Source organism: Falco rusticolus, chromosome 4, assembly GCF_015220075.1.
Source record: "Falco rusticolus isolate bFalRus1 chromosome 4, bFalRus1.pri, whole genome shotgun sequence".
Taxonomy (NCBI): domain Eukaryota; kingdom Metazoa; phylum Chordata; class Aves; order Falconiformes; family Falconidae; genus Falco; species Falco rusticolus.
The window spans coordinates 21,445,008-21,466,429 of record NC_051190.1 but is presented as its reverse complement, the minus strand read 5'-3'; the positions used below and the strand labels follow the sequence as shown (position 1 = coordinate 21,466,429).

General features: G+C 42.1%; 1 protein-coding gene across 5 annotated transcripts in view; it reads right to left on the bottom strand.

Moving 5' to 3' along the window:
* The window catches only part of CNTN4 (contactin 4), a 339,145-nt gene that overhangs the window by 225,053 nt on the left and 92,670 nt on the right, over positions 1-21,422 (bottom strand). Inside the window, exon 1 of one of the 5 annotated variants that reach the window (XM_037386327.1) lies at positions 4,064-4,175. The exons of the other annotated variants lie outside the window; for them this stretch is intronic. The gene's annotated coding sequence lies outside the window, so the exon portion shown is untranslated. Of the gene's footprint in view, positions 1-4,063; positions 4,176-21,422 lie in introns of those variants that run through there. 5 annotated transcript variants of the gene reach the window in all.

Sequence of the window (21,422 nt, the reverse complement as noted above, 5' to 3'; positions counted from 1 at the left end):
TTCACACTTTGTATTGCCTGGAATGGCAGAAGAAAACCGGTAAGCCAGACCACTCATTCAAGCAAGCAAAGAGATCATGGTTATTTCCCTAAATGACATAACAGAGTTCTGCACGAAGAGCCAGAGAACGGTTTGTTTTCCCAAAGGTAATACCAGGAAACTGTTTAAAGACTATTTAAAGAAAGATATTCGAGACAGCTTCAAACTACAGAGAATAGGGGGTTTGGAACTAATTTTAAAAAGTACATAATATTAAGAAAAGAGTATACTGAGAAATTCTACTCTTAAATAAACCTTCCAAGATGACCAAAATGAATGTACAGATTCTGTTCTGTTTCAGTAATAATTTTTCAGATGGGAATTATTGAATAATTCAGGTTCATCCTAAAGACTATAAAATATTACAAAAAAAAAAGAAAGTTCACACTGTGTTTTTAAAAATTACTTCACATTCACTTTATTCAAATAAACGTCTGGGTGAACATGATCAATGTTCATTAAAAGCTATGAAGTGACAGGTACACAACCGGCACTTGGCATTTGCACAGCTAAGCTTTCACAGCTGTAATGAATAAATGGAGCGTGTGCTTCCACACGCAGCTGACACCATCCATAACTCTGTATTTGACACTTGACTGCCCTTAGGAAGGATCTGTTTTTCAAAAATAGTTTATTTGCAGGGAAAAAAAAATATTACCAGAATAACCTCCTCAGTAAGGTGGCTCTGAAATACAGTTATAAAAGAAATGCCAGAAAGAAAATTCTTTCAAGTAGTAATGTTTATGTGAGATGAAACTATTGCTTAGTGCACACACCGGAGCTTATTACCATACAAATTCATTTTAGATATTACGTAAAATCACATTTACGTATTTCCTTAAGTAAGTATATGAAGAGGCAGGCATTGCTTTGGCAGGCGAGCATCCCATCTGCACCAGCCACCTCAAGGTCTCACCCAGCCACCAGTACTAGGGCAAGAGGTAAAACCCAAGTCCTGCTCATCCCCTGCTAAAACCCCATCAATTCCCAGAAAGTCACAGCATTCAGGACAGGATATACTTTCTAGGACATGATGTCTTTAATTATTACAGACACACACACGCGGCAGCCCTTTTCCCTGATAGAAGGGCCAATCTCCTCTTGACATCCTCTTGGAGGGCTCCTCCAAAGGCATGTCAGGCTATTCATCACCCTTCTTTCCTGAAAAAAACCCTGGCACTCCAGTCCTCTAACAAAATACTTAAAAGTTTTCACGGTTTGTTGGTGGGGTTTGGGGCATTTTTTGGGTGGTGTTTTTGGTTGTTTTTTTTTAATCTACCATCAAGGTAGACTTTTTAGATTACAAGTCTTCTCAGGCATCATTTTTCTCTTCTAATGGTATCAAATCCGCAAGCAAGGTCAGGAAGGAAAATCCTAGCAGGTTGCACAATGAATTTGAAGAACCAGAATGAATTTCTTTTACATCAGTTCCACATATCACATCATCATGTTTCATTTTAGGAAAACAGAATGAAGGAAAGGAAAACAAAACACGTACCAACAAATTCCCTCTCACTACCCCTACATAAAAAACTAACTCAAACTGCCATGAAATCTAGCTACAGCTTCTAATTGCAGAAAACCAAACAAACATGCAGAAACCCACCAGTGCTTTGGATTTGTGAAGAAATCCCCAAGCAGCAGAGAAACAACTGTAATTTCACAATCCTTTTTTGCCTTGGGTATGTTACGGTCAACAGAAGCATGAAGCGCATCTCTCCCCCTCCCTGTAATGAAAGCACCAAAATGGGAAACGTTTGACTGGCCATTTTCAGCCCTTTTCAGGTCTATCTGCCCACTGAACTCATAAAATGCCTTTTGGGGCATGTAAGGATTTGCATCCCCTGGGAGCTGTGCCCTGGCAGCGGGACACCCTTTGCTGTATCCCACCTTGTTACACTGATCAGCAGCTGCAGATGGTAATTAGCTGTGATGGGCAAACCCTGTGGGCAATGTTGGAGCTCATCTGAAGCTAGCCAAATCCCCCTGGGTTTGGATCTTGGGAAATTAGACTTCGGGAGGATTTCACCATTTTATTGAGGTTTGGCAGCCCTGGGAACACAGCGAGACAGGCGCCTGCCCATCCTCCTACAGCACCAGTGCACTTGAGCACTGCCACCAAGAGATACACCTGCTTGGAAGGCGGAAGGCAAGGAGGAAACCTGCCATGGACAGATGCTGAATAGCATCATGTTCCATTCTGGGCTTTGAAAGAAATGAAATTTATTTGGCTTTCATTTTATTTCTTCATTTTGTTGATATATAACAAATACTGGCAAAAAAGAAATAAGAAAAAAATAATCATCTGTGACCTATGGTATTTCTATTTTGTTCCTTTGAAAAGTGCTCAAAGATGGATAGCCACTCTTGGTAAATTCAGAAATATTTTAAGTGGTTGATAGCAGAACGTGATTAAACTGCACAATTACTGCATGCACAACTGTAAACTGCAACAACGAAGAGAAACAAAGTCTTCTGCTGACTCTCAATGATTTGTATTTTGTTTTGAGCTGAATATTAACGGCCATTCATGAACCAACCTCAGCATTACCACTGTGGTGAGGAAGCACGTTTGCACCCATGCTCAGGGTCACAGCAGGTACTCGTTCTAAAGGATCAGAGTATATACATACATACAAGATGCATGACTTGTGCAACTTAGGTTATATTTACAAGACCACCTTAAATGTTAAAGATGCCTAATTAAAGAAGGGCTAAAACCTGGCCATCACTTCATTCAACAACTGGAAAGCTGTGCAGCAGCTGGGATTAAGGAGCAAAAGTCTCAGTGTTAAAGGCATCTCGCACCAAGGATCAGTTATCAAATTTTGACTAAGACTAGAATAATTGAAATACTGACTCAATCATTTTGTTTGCAATTTATACACAAAAACTATAGCTTTCTCAGATTTCATAGTTGTTTCCTAATGAGTATCTGATCCTATAAATGAGTGGTATGAATCATGCACAAATCTCAATTTGTGCTATTTATTTTTGAGTGGATGAAAAGGTAACATGCAATTTTTCTCTCCAACAGATGTGAACAGTTGCTGTAATTACCTCTGGAAATTTCATTGTTCTTAATTCTGGCTTTATTTTTTGAAAAAAAATAAGTAATACTGTCTTAAAAGTCACCATTTTTCACTACATCCTTGCCATTAATCCCACTGACAAAAAATTAAAAAAAAATATTCAGAGCAAGAGTAGATGGGCTGAAAGGTGGGACATGGAGCAGGAGCTGGGGCAACAGAGCTGAGCAGCCGTGTCCATCACGTGGGCACCCCCCACCCACGTCAGGGTAAAACCAGGCTTAAGGTTCCAAGCATTTCATCCGTTTGTTGGGAGTTTATTGCTACCATGCCACAATAAAACTGTCCTGGAAACTATTGAAACTTCACACATCTCCTCAACCTCCTTAAGCATTTCCCAGTGCAGAAGGACACCGTGGATCTATGCAAAACATCACACATTGTCCACACAGGCAAAAAAGAACAAAATTTTTCATATCCAAACCTACAGCGTCGCGAAACAATTGACTGGGGAGCTGAGATACCCTCCCTCAGCCGGTCAATGCCGTTATTTTTACACAAGCATGGAAACAATCTGAACCAGCCCAGATCTGAGCCAGAACCGATCCTCCCAAGGTGTGTAAGGCCAGTCTTCCCTGTGCCACAACACTGCCGAGGATAAAAGGTGAACTGCCTCCCACTGCAGCAGGCTGCTATAAATACCAAGAGACAGCTGCATTATTCTAAATCTTAATGCAAGAACACACTGAAATATTTCACATCACACAGTAAATTGTTTGAAGATTGCAGACAAAGTAGTCGGGCTATGAATAACTGACAAGAAAGTCTCCAGATAAGCACACAAAATTAATTATGCTGTACCCAGAAAGAAATAAAAAACACCAACTCAACGCTAACAAAACAGCTGGTAATAAATAATAACAAGTAAACATCTTAATGCACTTATTTTGGTAAAATCAATGTTCATGCAGCAACAGCTATTAAATAATACTTACTGGGGAAAAGTCTGAGAAGCTTAAAATCCAGTACCTTGTGTGTCAGAAACCAAACCACATAATGAGAAACAGCTGGAGCTCATAATTTATACCATTTTGAGGTCTTAAGGAAAAAGGCTGCCAAAAAAATACCAAATCTTCGGGGCAAATTGATCTCATAAAAAACGGATTAGCATGTGTGAGGGTAATCAAATGCTTCATGTTGGATTACAATCCCACTTAATAAATCAAGCTACTTGCTACTCATGAAAAGGTTCATTCTATACTCATTTGATTAGTTACACTAAAAATAAATCTCACACAGCAGAATCAAAAAATAAATGATTGGCCTTCTAAAATAAATGCCACCATGAGTCCTTGTAACAACTTGACCATGTACGCTGCCACGCCAGCCCCACGTCTCTGAAGAGCTTTGGAAAACTCCAGCTCAACCACATCGCTCCTCATCACATCACCCCCCCTGAAGTTTAGCCTTTCTCTAACAGCGCCCGCTCTCCTGGCCCGACCCCGGCTCCGACCCCTGCCCAGCATCGGCTCCGACAGCACCCGTGTGTGCAGCACAGTAGGAGGTGACAGGAGATACCACGGAAGATAATCCAAGTTTGGCTCAAGAGGATGACTACAGAGGGTTATCATCTTCAAACCGTCAAGAAAGGATTAATGGTGTATCATTTTCTATTTTCACTGCCTGATGCGGCGAGGTTGGATGAACATGACACCATACCCTCTGCTGATGCGATGCAGTTTGAAGATGACTGCAAGAGAGAGAAGGCTTTGTGTCCTGGTGAGGCTGCTGCCAACCTTGTCTGGAGAACGGATAGCTGCTGGTGAGCATGTTCCCCTCACAGCATCAAGTCTGCTATTACTCCAATATAATTAGGGACCTCTATGTTCTCAGAGTAATTTTTCCTTACAAGAGATGCCAGCTACTCACTCTTCTTATTTTTTTCAGGGACAACATCTGTGGGTGACAACATGACTTTACAGCAAAAAGGGCAGGAAAAAAATAGTAACCTAGTTTCTTTTCAAAAAATAAAAATGAGTTTATGTTCTCACAATGGTCTGCTCTCCTCTGAAAGCTGAACCCAGTCTTTGCTGTGAATCATGGCAGCTCGCTATTTTATTTTGACCTTTACATCATTATGCAGCTTGATTAGCTGAGCTGATTGCTTTCATACAAGAACAAAACCAGCTACTTAAATAGATAAAAGAAGAAAACGATCAAAGTATTATTTCATATTCTCAGAACTGTTGAGTTTTGGAAAAGAAGTGCCACCAGCCTGACATCACTAAGAAGTAAACACCTTTCAGTGCAGCAGCTAAAGACAACCGCTCCTCTCCTCCAGCATTGCTGAAAAGGCTTTTCAGAGGGATAACGTAGCCGAGGGACAGCTGAATTACTGCTGAGCATCTGAGGGACGCGCTAGGGCTCAGGGGGCTGCGGTCCGAGGTGGCAGCACTGCAGGTCACAGCCATACAAGTGCTTCAGCCAGTTTCAACAGGAACTCCAAGGGCAGAATAGGAGGAAGGAGCTGAACTTGCAGCATACAAAAGTGGTTGTAATCACAGATGCAAATATCAAGAAACAAAGCAAAGACCTGCTTGAGACAGAGGCACAAACACCTTTCTGCATCCCAGTCCTCAGGAGTATCCACAACAGTTTCCAGACCCAGAGGAATCAAAACATATAATTAAAATGACTCTCTTGAACAACAGCCTCCCTGTGCTCAGCTTCCAACTCTGCTTCAAGCCACCAGAGCAAGTTCTAGGAGAGGAACTGGACCCCTCCAAGCTTTCCACCATAACAGGGTATAAAAAGAGAGATTTGTTGTGCTGACAGAGACCTCCCCAAAACACAAACCTGGTAGAAATGCATCGTTTATGAGAACAAGTTTTGGATACATACGTATTACCCACACACGTGTCTATAGGTGAACTTTATCAATGAACTCATCTATCTACACCACAAAAGATACCACAGATGCAGAACAAGATGTGCCATCTAAGGCTGCCATGGGACAGCAAAAGGGCATCAGCTGAGATGCGGCCACGGGTTATCACCAGAGATGGCTCACAGCAAACTACCAGTACAAAAGAGACAAAGCCTGCTGTGGGGCAGCCAAATGCATGGACTTTTGTTAAAAACAAAACACCCACCACCAAATAAACAAAACCAATCCCCAAATAAAAACACCCCCCCACCCCCCCCCCCCAAAAAAAAAAACCAGAACCAAAAAAACCCCAACAACCACCAAAAAGAAAAAAACCCCAACAGAATGCCACCAACATCCAAACTAAAGAACCCCCCAAAACCCCACTTCTATTTGCATTCGCTTACTGTGAACCTTACCGCAAATCTGGCACCAAAGCATGAAAGAGCAAAACAAATTCTCCAAACCCAGGTAAAAAAGCCTTGTCTACCAGCAAATTGAGTCATGATTTAAAGCAAGTAGCATTTGCCAATGTAGTAACTAAGCAGCCAGTAAATAAATACAATTCAGTAACGAGACACAACATCTTTAAACAATTACAGTATTTGTACTTGACTTCAGTATTTCTAAGGCAGCAAGAGCAATACTGCAGCACGCAGTGTCCCAACACGGCAGCATTTAGCATGATGCAGTCACCCCATACAGGGCTCTGTCACTCACACTTTAGCTCCAATATAACTGTGTTATTAGGCTTGATTAGCTGGTGCTGGTGATCAGAAAACATTTTGCAAGTATCACCTCAATCTCACAGATCCAGTGACTGAGGCAGCAATGCAGGGCCGGAGCTGGTGCTGGCAGGCACGATGCCAATGGGATGCTGTGGGTACCAGGACTCTGTGCTGATAGGATGCTGTGGGTACCAGGACCTGGCAGTGCTGGCACAGAGCAGGAGGGCAGTCCAGGGGGGAAAGACACGCTTGCACAGAACAGCAACGTTCAAACTTCCCTGGGCAACTCTGCACAAATTACTTTTTTTTTTTCTTTTTTAATTCAGATTTTATTACACCAAGCCACAGGCCCAGATACATGGATTGAAAACTCCATGCATCTATTATCTCTATTTATTACATGAAACCACAATGATGCTTTAACAGTCCTTTTCACTGCGATTCCATTAGCAAAATATTGGCATGACTTCCTCTCCCACTTCCCCAATGACAATTATAAAATATACCCCCTAACTACTTCTGTTTTTTAAAAGTACATTTTCCTAATATTTAATTTATAAATCATTTCCCACATGTATTAGTAATAAATGTTTAAAGGCGGCAGACAGGAATATAACAGGAAAGCATAATGCTTGCTGTTTACTAGGAGGCCTCATTAAAAAGGCATCAAGAGCAAGGAAAATAAAAACAACCTTGTGAACCTTTGTAATTGGTCTCAAGAGAAACGTAACACTGAGGACATCAATGCAGAAATGTCCCAGCCCACTCTAGTGCCAGAGATTAGAAAAAAAATCCAATTCACTATGTCTTCTGCACTCCTCAATTCTTACACTTATTTTTTTTATTAAAACAAACTTTTTTATATTTTTATCATACCTGTAACATCTCTGTAGATGAGATGTTTGATGCTGTGATATTAAAAATCATACTTCATCATTAATTCCTTTCCCAAAATTCATTATTTTTTGGACAGAATAACTAGAGGGCATTTTAATTCAATTTAATTTTTGTGAGTTCCACTGTGGTGGCACTCTCCATATTGCTGCCTGGTACAGTCTGCTGTCTATTCTTTTAATCATCTCTCCTATACATACTTGTTCTTTTTATTTTAATAATTCTAATGGATAAGTTTGTTATTTTAACTTGCTATTTGTCATATGTATTGGGCAAAGAACTGTTATATTAAGACACATTTTTAGCAAAAGAAAGGGTTAATCCTCCTCTGAGCTGAACAGTTAATGTGACAAGCCCTCCCCCTTGCCAGCCAGCTTCCCCTTAGGCCCAGATGCCACTTGCAAAGCTTAATTTTTAAACCAAACCCAGCACACCATCTACTACTGAGCAGACTTCAAAACTCATATTTAAACCCAACAGGTCCCAGAGGCTCCTTTCAGATACTTTGGGGCTTCCCAAAAGACTCGTGAAAGTTGATTAAACTAAAAATTGCATTTCATTTTCCTGTTTTGTTTGCATTTAAATGGAGAAACTTGCAGCTGGGTAATAGCCATATATTTTCTGATATACTTCCATTCCCAGCAACAAACATTTTGTCATGTTTTCCGCCACTTAAAGTGTATAGTTCTTACTGCTTCTCAAACACAGAGTAAGTATTTCCCTCTGCAAAACCACACCACAGAAACTCGAGTAAGACTTTCCTAATAGGTTTAATTTGTGAGACTCAAAAGCCATCCAAGCACAATTATTTGTAACATCTTCACTTGGAGATGTGTTTCAATGCATGAAGACTTGCATTGCAAAAATTAATCCTGTTCCAGCCATCCAACCTTACGGGTGAGTGCTCGCAGCCTGGCTGGTTTCCTTTGCTCCAAATCCGGGCAAACCCCCAGGACATGGGCACTGCTGCAGTCACCCCCAGGGCACGGGTACAGCGAGGAGCCCTGCATGGCTGCTCAGAGAAGGGTGAAGGACAGTGCAGTGCTGGGCTCCCAGCACTGGGATCTTCTAGGGACACTTGTGAGGAGCTTCCACCAAACACGAAGCCATAACCCAATCTCCCTCTCTGAAAAACAAGACCACCTTGTAACGCCCCAAGGCTAGCCACTACAGGCCTCATCTTTTGCACTGAAACCACATAAGTGTCCCCACGCTGCCGTTTGGGGAGCGATGCCTGCACACCACTCCCATGCAGCTTTACCGAACTGCTCCCTCCATGAGCCCTGCATGCTGATGCCAGACCCCAGCAAGGCGAGCTTGTCTGGGGGGGAGCAGCGCCCACTCCCCATCCCTGCTTCCCTCTGTCACTCTGGGCTCCCAGGTGCAGTTATAAAACACTTCAGATGCCAGATTTTACACAAAAGATGCAAAAACATTACTCAGCCAAAGAGCAGATCTGATAAAGCTAAGGTGCAACGTGAAAAAATCGCCACCCTTTACTCAACTTCAATGCACGCTGGTGAGACATCTTTGCACTATTGCTACTGTTCCATGTGAAGAAAGCGGGTACTTCTCCAGACCCTGTGTTCAGGATAATACCCAAAATCTGGTGCTTGCACCATTTTCCTCAGCAAGCTGTGGCCAGCAGCTCCAAGAGGCACCAAAGCCAAGTTTCAAGGATCCACAGGAAAGCTTCTGGTGTGCATCCAAAGGCGTGATTACATCACAGCCTCGCCAGGCTAAGGAACAGGAGTAAGCATGGCAGCACAGATTTCTGTGCAACATGTGCTCATCCTGGGGGCTGACAGCTCTCAGTCCACAACAAAGACACCACGGTGGTGGCTTTGCTTTGGTAGTCACGGGGCCAGCTCTGCTAACGTGAGCTTGGGTACAGCGATCCACTGTGCAATGGCACCCTCACACGCGGCACAGGCATACCCTGGAGCTGGACCAATGTACATGTGGAAGGCTGGAAGTCAAATGAGCCTTTTCCACCCCCTTACAGTTCCAGAGGGGATTAATTTTGGGAACAAAAAGGCAACTGAGATGGCAGAAGGCCACCTGGCACCCATGCACGCCCAACCCTAGAAGAGGCGCGCAGTGGCAGCAGTTCCAAGCCATGCCCAGCACGGACCTCGCGGCCACCAGCTCTCCTCTTCACAGCATCACGGCCCGGCAGCTGTCACAGGATGCAAGAAGTGTCTGAACATATTTTAAATTCACAGCTCTTTGAGGGAAAAAAATTGTACCCCTAAAAGCACTGATGAGAAAAAGGCATCCAAATTTGTTTTCATCCATTTAAAAGCCTGTAAACTTTAGTGTTATTTATTGGCAGATCAGTCTGCTGCAAGCTAACGCTTTGCAAACGGAAGTGCCGACACACGCTTTGATGCGCTTTCACGGGTCACCCCCCAGAGCCACATGCAGCCCCCAGCAGGCTTCAGCTGCCTTTTAAGAACCTTTTGGCACATTTCTGGTCAGTTTTACCACACCATTTGTTTCCACACACTATAGCGTCCAAGATTAAGACTTACATCTTTAGTCTCCTCCCTATCTTTCTTCCCCACCAAAGGACTTTTCCAATTTCTTGCATGAGAGGCTCCAGTTGTGATGGGTGCCCAGGCCACGGTGGCTGCCTACGCCGGCTGTCCCGGGACAATGGGATAGCAGGCATGTGCACTGCCAGCACGGCATCACTGTCACAAGCCACGGCAGTGCCAGCGCTCAAGCTGCATGTGCCGCAGGCACCAGCTCTTCCTCCCCATCACCCTGCACGCTCGTCCTGTTTTGCACAAATCTATGCTAGCGTGCCCAAAACAAACCTAATGAAAATAGCTGGAATTCATGAGAAAAATAATTCTTAATGGTCTCTGTCACATTAATTTGGGTAATGTGCTGCATACAAGCACCGCTCACCTGGAGGGATGGCGTAATTAATGCACTCCCTCTCTTCACTGCCCAGAGATGAAGAAAGTGTCCTGATTACTTTCACATGTTAAGCATCATCAGAGCATGATTGTGCAGTTAATAATGAAGGTAAACCTATTTCCCACACCAAATGAAACCACCTCTGCTGCCTCTCCTCAAGTAACATTTTACCCACGGTGCAGGTATGAGGGGCATCCACAAGGCAGGGGCTACCCCTGGTTCCCTGCAAGCAGCACGATTCCCACTGCAGCCAGCCCCCCGCCCACGCCTTACTGCAAGCTTTAAGAACTATGTCTAAAAATTCATTAATTATCCTGAATACGAAATGGGGATAGGAAAGCTATGACAGATCAGCTCCCCACACGAGCCCTGTCCTCATGCATGCTTCCCCAGACCAAGTTATTAAATCTGCTGATATACGAGTATACTTAGCTTAACAGAAATATGCAAGAAATATGGTTATTAATAATTTCCCATAGGAAATCTGGGTTTTGCCTATATATTTGTACTGAAAATTCAAGTAAAATCTACAACAAAAGGGGGTAAGAAAATTAAAGGAAGATTTCCAACTTTAATTTGCAGTATCACCCACCAAATTCTTCCCCTTTGACATTAAAAAAAGAGAACCGGGGCAGGGACTTACATACTTCATCTGAATTTTCAGACTAATTACTTTTCTGCAACCAGTGTTGCAGGCACTGGCGCTGATGAACTGCTCTTTCCTAACCCTGCCTGGTCTGTCTGCATCAACAGATGGGAGCAAAATGGCCCCTGTAAATCAGACACAAGTGACAGCAACTAGATTATTGCACAGTCCTGTGAAACAATCTCAGGTAAAATTCACATTAGAATGTCATTAGGATTTCTCCCTGAAATATTGCTTTACATAAATTTTGTAGTATAATGGTTATTAAAAACCTCAATAAAAAAAAAAGACCTAATCAGTTCCTTAATACCCTTCTCCTAATTTGTTTATAAGTTAAATCATATTTTTAAAAATAGGTTATGATATATTGCAGGAGACATTCCTTATTTTAATAACTTATCTTTAGCTATGGAAAGCAGTATTGCTAAAATAATATAAATGCTAAAATGAAATTTCAAAATTAGAGAAGCACTGAAGTATTTCGATTTTCCATTACACGCACTTAAATTTTGCAAGATGGGATTCAATTAAATCAGCTACTGCACTGAACTTGGAAACTGCCAGCGGCAGATTATATCTGAGAAGGACAAAGTTTTGAGAAGAACCTTTAGGATTACACCAAACACAAAAGTCATTTAAAACAAGAATTTAAAACACCTTTTTGGGGTTTTTTGGCCGGAGCAGTGACATCAGAGGACAACACAAGGGTCGCCTAGGACCGTTGGTATGGCTGCAAGAAAATTAACACCAGCCTTATGTAGTACCACAGCATTAAACCAGAAAGCTACATTATTTAGGAAGGAAAAATTTTACTTACAACACCCGATGCCTTTGTATTTGTTAAATGCTACCTTTCATCCATTTTAAGCTTAATTTCAAGCCTCTGTCGATTTCTTCTTTTCTTTTAACCAGTGCAAGCAGCCAAAGCCTTCCCTTTTCAAGCGTGCTCTTTGAGCTGGTCTCCCTCACAGTGATGCTTCACAAATGGAACAGCTTCAACATCTCCACCAGTCCAAACCCCTGAGAAATCCACATGTATTCATTTCTTTGAAATTATTGGGGGGGAGGGAGGAAAAAAAAGGCACTTCCTCACTTTGTGTTGTATTTCAGAAAGTTTAAATGGTCTAATATCCTATTCCTTTTCAACATACCACAAAGTGCTAAATGGTAAGAATTACATTACTGCCACTGCTTAGATCTCAGCTGATAAGGTGAGCCTCTTACATTTATACTGACTTCTGAAAAAGCTGTTGCTATACTGGTCTAATAATTAATAATTCATGGTGCCAAATTACAGCTCTAGAAGGATACAGCCATTTTTACTAGTTCTTTCATACTACTGTGATTTATGTATGACTAAGTAGGAGACTGAGCAAAGGAAAAAAATTAAAACTTAACACTTCAGGTTTAAAATTAAATTGCTCTTCCATACTCAGAAAGCACGGACAGAGCAGGTTATCACAATGCTTCTCTTTAGACAAGCACAAGTGTACAACACTTCCGAACATATATTAATTTTATTACATAAAAATACCTTTTGCAGCTATTGAAACTGTAGATGTTTAAAACTGGAAATATTTACCAGTGATGGGACTTCCAGTGTCATGGGAGTACAACAGAACATACGAGATCTCTAACTTCACCACAGTCCTCCTTTCACATCGTCCTTGATGAATGGACTAATCTTTCTGCCTCTGTATCTATCCTCTCTTTGTTAAAGACACATTTTTATTGATCCACGAATAGAACGGGATCCACCTAAAGACAAAGATCAGCAAAGGAATCAATTTTGTTATTTTTTTTTCCCAGAAAGGGGGGTGGTGGAAAAAAGCTATTCATAAAATGATCTCTTTCTCAACCTACCAAGGACAACCTAGCTGACATTTTCACGAGTGCCTAGATGTGTTCTGGAGGATAAGGACACAGATGATGATAAAACCAAAACAAACAAAAGAGCAGTCATCTAAAGATACAGGCATATACTGGGGCTTTTAGAAGTGTTTAGTCCAGTGTGGCTTTCTATTGACTTTTTGTTTTCCAGCATTTCACCCTGAGACACCAGCACTGAGGAAATGCTGCCTCGGACCTTGGGAGAACAAGGAGACCTTTCTCAGTAGATATTCCAGGCTCATGCTGAAAGCACCCAAAGCTGCATCTCCTTTAAATAACTATGCTGATCTCAGTCAAATTAGTGTTCCAGCATTGCTAAACAGGAAATTCTGAAGCTTTTTTTTTTTTTTAAGCTCATAGTTTTATTACCAACTAAAAGATGAATTATTGTCATTTAATGGTTTGAGAAACTGCTACCTCTACACAGCTACTACAGACTCCAGAAAAACACACACACACAGAGCTCTGTTAAACAGATGGTCCTAAAGGTCGGTGTACCCTCTCCTGCCCTCTGGTTCACTCTTTTATCCTCCTCCGGCACACTTGGTCTCTGGTTATTTCCCAGATTACCTCTGCAGATGCAGATTCACAACACAACCACTGCCCGGTGCTCTGATGCTCGCTGTTGTTACACCACACATTAAACTCTTAAAAAGCTAAAGCTGCCTTTGTCATTACAGCCAAGCTGCTGAAAGCCTACAAGAAGCACCTGTTTTTAATAAAGAGTTTAAGGCCAAGTAACAGCCATCAAAGTTTCTGATTAGCACATGTTTTAGAGCTCCAAAATACACTTGAACAATCATGCATCTTCAATGGAAACAACACTTCTTGGAAGTCCCCCTGTGTAAGGGATTCAAGCTGAAGTACATTTGGCAGCGCAATGAGAAAACTGCCAGTTTCTAAAAGATGCCTCATTGTTCACACTCATATGGGCTGCTGAATTCCTGGCTACTGGCTCAGCCTTCAGTCTGCACATCACAAATAAATATCTCTGAAAGCCTAATTAATGCAGCTAGACTGTTTAATCTTTTTAAGAACAAAATAAAAAAATTGGTGCCAAGAAGAAAGAAACTTACTGCTTTGGTTTTTGGGAAAATGCGTAAGGGCAACGTTTTCATAACCGTTAAAATAATTAGGTCTTGGATTGAGGTTTAGCTTCCTAAGAGCGTAAGTTACTTTGAAAATTGTTGATTCCATATCATACACTATAATCTAGCAGTTCTACATTACCACTATCTATTTATGTCTTACTTATTTTGAGTTCCAATATTAGTGATACGAAGTCATTGAAGCAGAGAACAGACCTGGGGGGCTGCACAGCGGCGCTCACCGCCACCAGCGTGCTTCAGTGCAAACAGCAAATTGTTCTGCTGGAGAACAAAATCATCTAAAGCACCCTAAAACAAATCCTTCACCAACCTTTTTGAAAGCAACCATAAGTTATCTACCAGACACAACTGCTAGATGTGCCATCTCTAACATTAAAGTACTCGCTTTTACACCAAGGATGAGAGCAGGAGAACATTATTGTGAGTGTGCATCTTCTCCAAGGCTGGCTAATTACTACTGCTAGACCAATTTATTTTTTTTAATTTTTTTTTTCCTGAACAATATTACTTTTCTCTTCACCAACCCACCTCCCTCAATGGTAAAATACTGCAGCAGGTAGTCCATAGAGGTCACTGAGACCTTGGAGACACTCAACACTCAAATGAAAAAGTCCCCAAGCAACCTGACCTAACCAGACCTTCTTGGAACAGGAGGCTGGAGTAGATGATCTCCAGATTGCCTCCAACCCACATTATTCTACAATTTTAACTGCACTTAGACATAAAAACTCATTGAATGTCAGAGGCCGGAACTGGGAATGAGCAGAAGAAAGAAGCAGATGCACACAGACACATTTCTGTATTAAGAAAAACCCACAAAACACCGAGACTTCTCGTGAGCAGTTCATTCAAAGAACGTGGGTTACTTATTATTTTATATCACAATAATATCTTTATTCTGATCTGTTACTAAGACTAAAAGTTACATTTCAAATGAAAATCATCTGTTGACACTAACAGGAGTCAGTGATGTTCACCGCATGGAAATATTCTGCACCCTGGGGCACTTCCCAAAACTCAAACCCAGCTTTTAAATTAAATCCTGACATCTTATTTGGCCAAGAAGTGACTGATCCAGTCATGCCAGAGAGCAACTACAGAGAGGCGGTGGGTTACTGTTAATTTACCACAATTCAGTTTTTAAACCAGTTCTGTTCACGATAATTCCAGAGGAATGTGAAACCTTGGTTTTGCCTCCTGGAAAGGCTCAAAGGGCATTATAATTGGAGAGTCATCAGGGCTAATGGAGAAGAATGGCAGGAGATACCTGAGAGAGGTATTAGATCGTTTTGTAAAGCAGAAACGTCACAGAAAAGCCTCTGATGAGAAATAGTGACCTTATCCTCAAAGAATCTAATTCAAGGTGAATTGAGATGCAGAATTTTATCAAAGACAATTTCTTTTCACTAACAATTTTGTTTACATCTTGGGTTTTTTTTTTCTCCTACCAACTTAATCGCATCCACTTCTCAATGTGAGCTGTATCCAGCACGTGCAGAGGGCAGCCTCGCTTCTCAGTTCACACGTACCAATAATTAGAAGCTTCATAACTGTACTTAGCTCCACTTACTGCGATGAAAGATGCAGATGTCTGTTTTAACAGCCTCTGATAAGCATTCAGTTTGATCAGCCTGTACAAATACCCTGCAACTTGTACTGTGCAAAAATTTCTTAACCCACAATTCATATAAAAGTACACACTCCCAGCGTTTAGACTTCTGAAGCTGAGATTTCTAGGCCACTCAAGAGATACGAGTGTACACCACAAACAAGTCAGTAGCTAAGAGCACATTTTCCAGAGCCATTTGGGGTCCCAGCGAACTTCCAAGAAGCACTTGAACAGCCCAGCAATCACCACCGGTACCCTACGTTGTGCTGAAGCACCTCTGAATATCTCTGAATTATCTATTTATTTAATCTCAAAGTCCTTAAAAGCCAGCAGTAGAAATGAGTTAGGCTCTCACCATGAAAAAGTATGTCCTAAATATACATACGCAACATATGTAAGCTAGTCACCTAAAATAAGCTAGTCAGCTTAAAGACACTGCCATCAATTACACCACCATTACAAAAGCAGCTTAAAATGCTATAGAAACTTCTGGAAATAGAGCTTTGTCATTTCTGGAAGTGTTATGACAAATTCCTGATTATTTTAATAAGAATGATTACTTAAGCTTCCTTACATTATTGAAAATCCTACACTGACAATAGAATTGTCTTTTGTATTGGCTAAATAAATCAGCACAGTAAACAAGGGCAGTAATAATCATTTTCAGTTAGAAGGTGAGAGCAAAGTCAAAATGGAGAACACAGAAAATAATCACAGCCTTACATTTTAAAACACAGCTAGCATTCCCAAAATCAGTTAACATGGTTTTTGTCTTTTCCCTCAGTTTTAAACTGCTATCTTTCTAGCTATGAAAGCATTGTTGTGCAGAAAACACTGGGAGAAGGAAACGCATTAACGTCTACACATACCAGGTTTATACAAGTGCACAACAGGAATAAATTAGCACCATCTCTAGTATCCTTATACACATATACTCATAACACTGTGAAAATCATTTTCCACCACAAAGGTGAAGGACCGAGTCCATACAGGACCAGGTGAGCAGACACGGGGGTGCAGGAAATCAAGCACGCTGTCTTGTAACTAAATATATTTTAAATTAGTCTAACACGTTTATTGTGTTGGAAATGTCAAAAGATGCTTGGAGTATGTAAGTGTTCATTCATAACTTTCCAGTAACGTGTAAGTTGAATATGACAGTAGAAAAATAAATGAAGAACTCCAGCTCAGATAAAACTCAGCTCTTTGAGACTCAGGCCATGCAAGGGCATGTCTGCTGAAGCTGCAGGTAGGCGAGAGGGACAGCTGCCCTGGTTACCTTTTCTCCCTAAACTCAGATTTCTGGTTACCTTTTCTCCCTAAACTCAGATTTCTGGTTACCTTTTCTCCCTAAACTCAGATTTCTGGTTACCTTTTCTCCCTAAACTCAGATTTCTGGTTACCTTTTCTCCCTAAACTCAGATTTCTGGTTACCTTTTCTCCCTAAACTCAGATTTCTGGTTACCTTTTCTCCCTAAACTCAGAGATTTTTGCATAGGTAACAGTTTTTGAAAAATTACTGCTAACTTCCAATTTTTCCTTTGATACAAGTCTAAGAAGTAGCCTGCAGTAACATCTCCAGTACTAACTAAAAAACTCTAGGTAGAACTGTCCACCAGCTGACCCTGCTATGGTTAGGAGAGCATTAGGCAGCCTGGCAAAAAGCCACATCCAGTTTGAAATGGGTACTGAAAATTTCCTCTGTCAGATGAATCTTTAATCTATTTATAATCTACAATGTTTCCTCTAAACAGCACTCCATGTCTTACCTTGTATCATTTTCCACATAAATGCCATGCCACAGAGCTAAAACATATGTCCAGATAGAAAAGTGGATTTATTTTTTTTTTTTAAAGCAAAACGTTTAAGAGGCTGAACTTATTAGAATTTGATCTACAGTCATTATTACCAGAACAACTCGAAAGCAATTCCTGTCATCCTCCCCGCTGCAGTGTTTCAAAGCCAGGGCCCAGCTACAAGACGCAATCCTTTCCTTTTGGCAGGTCTTTTGATTAGAAAACCAAAATAGCGACAAAAATTTTTACACATCTTCTGATGCTTCTTTCCAGGAGTAAGGGTCTTCAACCCACATTCTTGTGAAATTTGTTTACCTAACAACATATTTTTAAAATTCTTCAAACAGAAGGAATTTATCTGACCGTAAGGCAGCTGCGTCCTCCCGCCCCGAACCCCAGACCCCCCTGGTGCAAGAAGGGGCCGAGCAGCAGGGGTGTCCCGCACGGAGCGGCCGGGTGACATGGCGTGGCAAGGAATGGTCTGCAATGGGAGAAGGTGTTTTATCAGCAAGTGGGAAAAAAAAAAAAAAAAAAATGTGCTGTCGTGGATGCAAATGCAAATGTTGGAGCTATTGCCACTCACGTGCCTCGCTAACAATCCTCTAGGACAGCAGGCACCCAGAAATTCGGTTTTCTTGCACACAGCTTCATTACGTCTGGCTGTACAGAACAGCAGTAGCAACAAACAAGTTTGAAACTACAAAGAGCCTTTCAATAGCTATTTTACTCTTGTACTACCATCTACACAGTACTTAGTTTCTGTAGCTTCTGAAAGGAATTAACAAAGAAAAGATGTGCTGAGGTTTCACTATGATTATTTTCTGTATCTGATGATGCACCATTCACCGTAGCCAGATTTAAGCCAAGCTGCTTAAGCTGCATGTGTATTCAGCAGAGAGGATGGGTTAAGCTTTCCTCTCTCCGAGCTGCACATGATGGTAGCTGGCTTCTGGAGTTGAATTTGGAGTCACTGGTAGCACCGGCAAGCCTCACCCAAGCCCAGAGACCACCTCTCCACATCAGTACACGAAGTGCAGCAGACAGTCCTTGACCAAAGGAAGGACACGAAGGAAGTCCAGCTGTGACAGTCCCCACAAGATGTGCGTTGATGTTAGGGGATCTCATTAACAGCTGTTGATGTACTTTTCATTCATCAGACAAAGTTTTCATCTCAAAACCACAAAGGCCTGACCTTTCCCAGACACACATCATGAGGCCAAGAACTGCAGCACTGCACAGCAAAAGGGGCAAAATGGGGACCAAGGGTGGACGAGACAAGCACCCCGATAATGCCCTCTGCAGCACAGCACAACCTGGTACCTGTGCCCCAGACGCTCAGCCAGCCAGGTACCTGAGCCATTCAGTGCCTATCAGACAGCAGGGCTACCAGGGGAACTCTCCATCTGCTTCGTGTAATGCCACTGGATAGTGTGTATCTGCAATTCAAGCGTTATGCTGGTACTCTTGCTATTTTAGTTCCTTCAGCGATGCATCGGCCCTCTATCTGCATCTCACATGGGTGAAACACAGGAGGCAGGCAGCGGGAGAAGGCAGCAAGTCAGCAGCTATGTAGGATAACAGCAGAGCGAGGCAGAACCATAGAACTGTTTAGGATGGAAAAGACCTTTAAGATCAAGTCCAGACGTTAATCCAGCGCTGCCAAGGCCACCACTAACCCATGTCCCTGAGTGTGCATCTACGACTTATTTAAATACCTGCAGGGACAGTGACCCCACCACCTCCCTGGGCAGCCTGTGCCAGTGCATGGCCACCCTTTTAGTGAAGAAATATTTCCTAATCCCCAACCTAAACCTCCCTGGTGCAACTTGAGGCTGTTTCATCTTGTCGTCCCCCGCCTATCCCCCCCCACCCCACCCACACCCCTGCCAGGCATCTGCCGAGAGCGATCAGCCCCCCCAGCCCTTCCTCTCCAGGCTGAACCCCCCCAGCTCCCCCCGCCCCCCCTCAGCCTTGTGTCCCAGCCCCTGCCCGGCTCTGGACACGCTCCAGCCCCTCTATGTCACTCTTGAAGCGAACCCCAAAATGAACCCAGGGTTCAAGGTGCGGCCACACCAGTGCCAGGGACGGTCACTGGCTCGCCACACTGTTTCGGACACAAGACAGGATGCTGTTGGCCACCTTGGCACACTGCTGGCTCACGTTCATTTCACCATGCTGAACACAAGAAGCCTGGAAAAGCTGCAATCCTGGCAGCAACACTGCACATAGCCTCACTGCAACAGTGAAATGACTTGAGACGGTTGGGCTTTTTTAAATTATAAATACTTGAAATACTTATGTCTCAGACAACATGATGCTGTGTATTTCCATTCACACCTGCAATAATTATGCCTGACACTGAGATAGTAATTATTTTTATGATGCTGCTAAAACATTAAATTTTACCATGCATATTTAAGCAAGAACAACTTCACTTTTCTTACGATTGACAAAAATACACTCTCCTAGAAAAAAAAAGGAACCCTTTACTCTTTATACTGCTTTGGTTAAACCAGGCTCCAAACTAGTCCTATGAGTCCTTGAAATTTTCTGGAGTCAGGTGCCAGTAAGGAACAGAGGAAAGGACACAGCCCCTAGTTCCTGTTCTGTTCCAAACTTCAAGACTACCTTTTTCTTGCTGTTCATAATTTTTCATCTTGGCTACAGATATGCATACGATTCTTTAATATCTTTCTTTCTGTAGGTCATATTCTCATTACATTTAGGTATGCTCTCTAAAATATACTGAATGAGAGCTTATTACTGTGCAGTTATTCGGATGTTTTGGGATCAACGTTCCCTGATCCATGAACAGGCTGGCAGAGGAGACTGGCCATGTACCGGGAGAGGAAAATTCCAGCCATGCAGGACAAACTGCTCCTCTTCAACAGAGCTAGAAGCTATGTGAACACCTGGAGCAAACCCAAAGTATTTAGTATGTCCAAGAAACTCAGTTACCCAAAAGAGATATTTTTTTCCCCTGTTTTACAACATTTCATCTCTTTCTATGATTTTACAGAATTCAGATAACATAAAATTTCTATAGTTTCACATTAGGAAAACAGCGTCAAAGACTACTAGAAAGAAAAACCAAGAGAAAGCCCTGCTGCCAGCGGTGTTAAATGTTGACTCAGAGAGAAGTCCCTCTGCTTGGAAGGACCAAACACTGTTCCTCAAGCTTCTCGTTCACTCCTCTACAGGAACGCTTTGGACTTGGCTCTAAGCTTTCAGATGACAAGAAAGCCACCAAGGCAACAGCAGTTGGTGGAACAAGACTAAAAATGCCCTCCCTGTCCCCTGCCCTCCTCCATGTAGTACCTACGTTTAGGACAGTTGAGGGCTGTAAGGGCTGAAGTCCCCTCTGGTGGGCAAGGCCTGGGCCAGCAGGTTGGTCTGCAGGAGACACACGGGCAGCAGGCAGAGCCCTTCAGGTATGAAAAGAAACTAAAAGAAAAACCTAATTTACCTTTCACTTTGGTGTTCTTATGGAGACGCACAAATACATCTCAACTTTTATAGCCTTTAAGGGCAACACATCATGAAATTTAGTCTTTCAAACTGAATTCAAATGCATCCTTAAATTACAGAAAAAAGGATTTTGTTCCCATAAGCTGGCAATCAAAAACAGACACACTAAATAACGTGGCTGTTATAGGTCTAGGCAATTTTATTTTCAATACAAAAAATCCTTCTTATGCAAAAACTTTGATTAATTATTTTGCATCAGGAAGAATGAATCTTTTTTTAATTGTAGCAAAAAAACTCATTATTGATTAAAATGCCATTTTAAGTAAGACATTATGGAACTGAAAGATCATTTCACTTTCC